Raw genomic sequence first — 6000 nt, forward strand, 5'->3', positions numbered from 1 at the left:
CCCAACCTGAAAACCATCAAAATCGTCTCCGTATCTATGAGCTTGTTTCTGTTGTTTATTTGTTTATCCTGTTCTCTAGATTCCACATATGGCATTTGTGTTTGACTCCACTCAGCACAACACTGTCTAGGTCCTTCCATGTTGTTGAAGATGGCAAGATTCATTCTCTTTATAGCTGAACAATATCCCATTGTGTATATGTACCACATCTTCTTTATCCATTCATCCACTGATGGACACCCAGGAGGCCTCCATATCTTGGTCACTGTAAATAATGCTATAATGAACATATGGATTTCCATATCCCTTTAAAGTAGTGTTTTGAGTTTCTTAAAATAAACACCCAGAAATGGGATTAATGGGTCCTTCTTTCTCTCTGGTTTTAGCCTTTGTTTTAAAGTCTATATTGTCTGGCATGAGTATTTCTACCCCCAGCTTTTTGTTTGTTTCCATTTTCATGAAGAACCTTTTTGTATTACTTTACTTTCAGTCTGTGTGTGTCCTTGATCTGAAATGAGTCTCTTGTAGAGAGTATATGCAAGGGTCTTGTTTTCTTAACCATTCAGCCACCATATCTTTTGACTGGAGCATTGAATCCATTTACATTAGAATTGTTGATAGATATGTAGTTATTGCTACTTTATTCTATTTATATTTTTGATTTCTTTTTCTTCTTCTTAAAGTCCCTCTAAATTTCCTGTAATACTGAGTTAGTGGTAATAAACTCCTTTAGCTTGTCCTTGTCTGGGAAGCTCTTTACCTGCCTTTCGATTCTAAATGATGGCTTTGCTGGGTACATGATCTTGCTTCTAGTTCCTTGCTTTTCATCTCTTTGAATATTTTGTGCCAATCCCTTCTGGCCTGCAAAGTTTCTGTTGAGAAATCAGCTGACAGTCTTATAGGAGATCACTTGCAAGTAACTAACTGCTTTTCTCTTGCAGCTTTTAAGATTCTTTGTCTTTAACTTTTGGCATTTTAACTATGATGTGTCTTGGTGTGGGCCTCTTTAGGTTCATCTTCTTTGGGACTCTGTTCTTCCTGGGCTTGTATGATGTCTATTCTCTTCATCAAGTTAGGAAAGTTTTCAGTCATTATTTCTCAAAATAGGTTTTTAATTCCTTGCTCTCTCTCTTCTCCTCCTGGTACACCTATGATGCAAATGTTGGTACACTTAATGCTGTCCCAGAGGCCCCTTAAACTATTCTCATTTTTTTAGATTTCTTTTCACTGTTCTGATTGAGCGTTTTCTGCTACCTTATCTTCTAAATCACTGATTCTATCCTCTGCTTTGTCTAATAATCTACTGTTGATTCCTCCTAAGGTATTCTTCATTTCAGTTATTGTACTCTTCACTTTTGACTAGTTCTTTTTTATGCTTTCTATCTCCACTTTATGTTTTCTATTTCTTTGTTAAAGTTCTCACTGAGTTCCTCAACTCTCTCCCTAAGTTCACTGAGCATCTTTATAACAAATGTTTTGAACTCTGTATCTGGTAGATTGCTTATCTCCATTTTGTTGAGTTCTTTTCCGGAGCTTTGTTCTATTCTTTTGTTTGGAACATGTTTCTTTGTCTTCCCATTTTGGCTGACCCCCTGTGTTTGTTTCTATGTATTAAACATATTCTATGTATTAAACAAGGGCCACTATGTCTCCTAGACTTAGTGGAATGGCCTTATGTAGTAGGTGTGCTGCATAGCCCAGTGACAGTCTGCCCTGGTGACCTGAGCTGAGTGCTCCACGAATGTCCCTTGTATTGGTTGTGTGTGCCTTCCTGATGTACTCACGCCTTGGTTGCTGTCTACTCCTCAATGGGAGAGATTGACCCTCAAGCTGATTAATTGTGATGACTGGCCATGACCAGTGGAGGAGCTGTTGTTCCGGGGCTGGTCTTACAGAGCAAGATTCATTTTATCAGGGCTCTGGTGCCTGCCCTGTCTGTCACTGGGGCATGTTGTCCTCAGATGTGATCCCAGTGGTCCTCCTGCTCAGACCAAAGCCAGACACCAGACATATAGGCTGGGGCCTCCTATGAGGAGCCCTGCCACAGGCCAAGTTCAGCTGCAGCTTGTGCTCTGCCTGGGCCACCTGGCATGAGACACCAAGCAATCCACAGATGTCCACCACCCATGCTATACCTGGAGGTGCCTTGAGATACCAAGCCACAAACAAAAACCGACCACCACTAGTCCTTTGCTTGGTGCTGCTCTGCAAGATATATGGGGCATACTGAAGCCAGATGCCGATTGTTTAGGTTTTATAAGCCTTTGGGAGATTTTAGGAAAGTCCGCAGCATGAGCCAAGACAGACCATCTATATGGAAAATCCACTGGAAGTGGCTTGGGTGGGCCTGTAAGTTGGGAGAGGTGGGGTCTCAGGGACTCATCAGGGCAGGGCAACCTGCGTTACCCAGGCTGATGGAGATTCAGCCCTTGCCCTGAAGCCAGACAATTCAGTTCCTCCCCATATGTTTCTGGTACCTTTCAAGCTGCTGCCTCAGCACTGGAGCATAAAGAGAATAAGTCTGTCACCTAGTAAGTTCATGCGGGGCCCTTTTAAAGGAATACCTGGGACAACCCCAGCTCTTTGTCTCACTCAGCCACAATCTCTGCTGGTTTTCACAGCCAGAAGTTGGACTTCTCTTCCCGGCACTGGAACCCTGGGCTGGAGATCCTTGTGTGGAGCCAGGACACCTAGCTCCTCTGGAGGGACCTCTGCAGCCGAAATACTCTCCCAATTCTCAACCTCCACATGTGGAGTGGGATCAGCCCATTTTGCATCTCTGACCCTCTTACCAGTCTCAAAGTGTACTACTTTTTCTTTATCCATTCATCTATTGATGAACACTTAAGCTACTTTCATATCTTGGCTATTGTAAATAATGCTGCAATGAATATATAAATGAATATGTTTTTTCGAATTTGTGTTTCGGTTTCTTCAAATAAATACCCAGATATGTGATTACTGGGTCCTTCTTTGTCTCTTGTTTTAACCTTTATTTAAAGTCTATTTTGTTAAAAGTATTGCTACTCCGGCTTGTTTTTCATTTTCATTTTTATGTAATGTATTTTTTCCATCCCTTTACTTTCAGTATGTGTGTGCATTTCAATCTGAAATGAGTCTCCTGTAGGCAGTATATGTAAGAGTTTTGTTTTCTTATCCATTCAATGTAAGGGTCTTGTTTTCCTATCCATTCAGCCACCCTAAATGTTTTGATTGGAGTATTTAATTCATTTACATTTAAAGTAATTATTGAGAGATATGTAGTTATTGCCACTTTATTATATTTATATTTTTGATCTTCTTCTTAAAAAAGTCCCTTTGACTTTTCTTGTAATACTAGTTTGGTGGTGATGAACTCTGGCTTTTTTTTTTTTTTTGGTCTGGGAAGTTGTTTATCTGACTTTTGATTTGAAATGATAGCTTTGCTGGGTAGAGTAATCTTCATTGTAGGTCCTTGCTTGTCCACTCAGTGATTATCGAAATGAAACAATTTCAACATGAGGTGAGAGCCACAGTGTGAGGTTCATAGAATAGTTGCTAATAAAAGGTAAGGACTCAAAAAATATATCATTATTATTAGATGATTACTAATATACTGGGTTCTGCATAAAAAGGACTCTCTAATGCATTCTAATCCTTTAGATTCTGATGCCTGCACCCTCATCCACTCTGCAAATCACCCCTCTCTCTCTTTCTCTCTCCTCCTCATCCTTTGATTGCATTACTCTCCAAACTAGGCAAGATAAATGAGAACATGCCATGCACACACTCCAAGAGTAGGCTTTCCATCACAGGGAGAATTCAAATCAAAAGCATTGAATTGGGCTACAAATACTCATTACTGGAGTGTCTCTTTTGTAAGGAAGTCAAGCCTCAGGATGAAAAATCAATTGCTTCTACATGAAATTATGGGGAAAGAGCAGCAGGGGCAAATGTCTATAGTTTTATAAGGCCGAAGCCAAAACCAAACCTTTTTTCATGTGAGATCAGATTTTATTATTCTTGAGGAAATAAATGCTTCTTACTGTGAATTATGCTTATTCAAGAGTGACAAGATTTACTGGTAGAGATGCTACACAGAAATTACATGATCTTCTTCACATTCTAGTCATGATAAAGCTCCTCTCTTGGTAGGGAGGTGTTTTTCAGGCTGAAAAAAAAATGTATGGATCAAGAGATTACATGTCCCAAGGAAATGGCACAACTTAGCAAACTGGGAGATGTAAAAACAAGAGGGCATGGGGGTTCAGAGTTTAGTACCTCTAGTTAGAACAGATTTGATGTGACTGCACCTGAAAGACAGGGGTTAAGATGTAAGATACAGGAGCAGAGAATACTGAGCATATGTGAAAGCAGAGAAATAAGGGGATCAATCTGGAAATCTTATTGTTCTTGGAAGTTTCTATTGCTTCCCAGATATTTTGCTTTCTGAGCCTCTAGGCATGCTAACCTGGTTTCATAATGTCCTAATTATTGAGCTCACTAAATATAAAACCATAGGAGGACCTTTAGAAGTTCTGCATTAGATGATCAAATGGGAAAAAGAAAAACTGAAACTTTTTCTTAAGTACTATATTGATTCATCAGTATTTTCTCTTGTCTAAATAAAGTACATATGATTGGTAGTGTGTCTACTTCAAAAACAGGAGCACAAACTTCAAGCCTTCATGAAGCTACTTAATTTTTAACAAGATTTTCTTCCACAAAAGGTAACCATTGTTAAATGAGTTCATCATCCACTGGGGAAAAAAAAAATTCCATGAAGTTTAACTCACTGCCATAAGAATGTTTTCTGGAATGTCAGGCAGTTACTGACTTTGGGTCTGTGCTAGTACACTGTAACAAATATAGAGTACTATTTCCTACCACTAACATTCCAGTTCACCTTATGGTGCTAAAGCTGGATGGGCCAGATGGCAGTGAGACACAAACTGCCTACAACTCAAGAACAGTGTCATCTATGGGATGGAACTGTGTAACAAGTGGGAAAAGAGCATAGGAATCCCTAATTTCACCTACTACCTATTTCGCTTTGCACATTTTCATAGGGAATAAGCCATTTTGAGGATCCATTTCTAAATACTAGCCCTTCCTTTAAATTCTAGAGTAGCCTTAAAAGCAATGTTATGTACTGATTTCCAGTCACCCTAGATATAGGCAGGATATGCCAATTCCATAGGAAGTTTAAATATTCAAAGATTTCTTTGAGGTTCTTCAAAATCAACCAAATATAATTTCCAAAAAAAAAACATATCTAGGATTTTTAATCACTCAATTTCTAATACTGGGAATGAAGACAACAGCAAGGAAGGAAATGGAAACTGCCTTATATTTTTTTATATTCTTCTTAAATTGTCAATGGATATTATTTTTCTTGAAGAAGGAGTCCTTTGTGAAAAAAGCTTGCAGTTATTCAAGAAAAAAGTCACTGTGTATTTCAGAAACAATGAGAAATAGCACATAGAAAAGTATGGGCCAAAAACTGGTTTTGATAATCCTGAATTGAATGTATTAGAAAGAATATTAAATCATATTATTTGGAATAAGCTTCCAAAAGCATCTAGTATTTAATTAAAAGTAAACAAAAAATTCTAGTCTAAAGTCCATACTGATTATTTAGGAGCACATCAATGTAAAAATCCCTTGACTGTATTAAGCATTTTTTAAGTGCCCTTGATTTTATCTCAAACTTGTGACAATAAGCACAGTTGCATATTAGTTATGTACCATATATGAAAATATCATTTCTGACAATGAGACTACATTTATTCTAGATTAGTTAAAAGCATTCATAGGCCAGAATTTTATTCAAGCCATCACCACAACATTTTACCTTTAAGCAAAGAATCAGACTAGGAAGGAATAACTATAGTTACAATAAGAATATTCTAAAGTGAACTACAGGTTTTCCAAGCATATTTTAATTCATATCTCAAGATTTATCAATGACATAGGGGATTCACAGTAAGACTGTGATTAGGGGAGGCCCTAATAATAGAC

At 38.1% G+C, this 6000-nt stretch overlaps 1 long non-coding RNA gene across 1 annotated transcript in view; it reads left to right on the plus strand.

The window, feature by feature from the left end:
• LOC120591745 (uncharacterized) overlaps positions 1 to 2837 on the plus strand; it is a 40738-nt gene extending 37901 nt beyond the window's left edge. The window contains exon 4 of the long non-coding RNA XR_005649977.1: positions 2622 to 2837. This is a non-coding gene — a long non-coding RNA (uncharacterized LOC120591745). The remainder of the gene's footprint in view (positions 1 to 2621) is intronic.
• The last annotated feature ends 3163 nt before the right edge of the window (positions 2838 to 6000 follow it).

The sequence above is a fragment of the Pteropus medius genome, unplaced genomic scaffold (genome assembly GCF_902729225.1).
Source record: "Pteropus medius unplaced genomic scaffold, Ma_sr-lr_union100, whole genome shotgun sequence".
Classification (NCBI taxonomy): Eukaryota; Metazoa; Chordata; class Mammalia; order Chiroptera; family Pteropodidae; genus Pteropus; species Pteropus medius.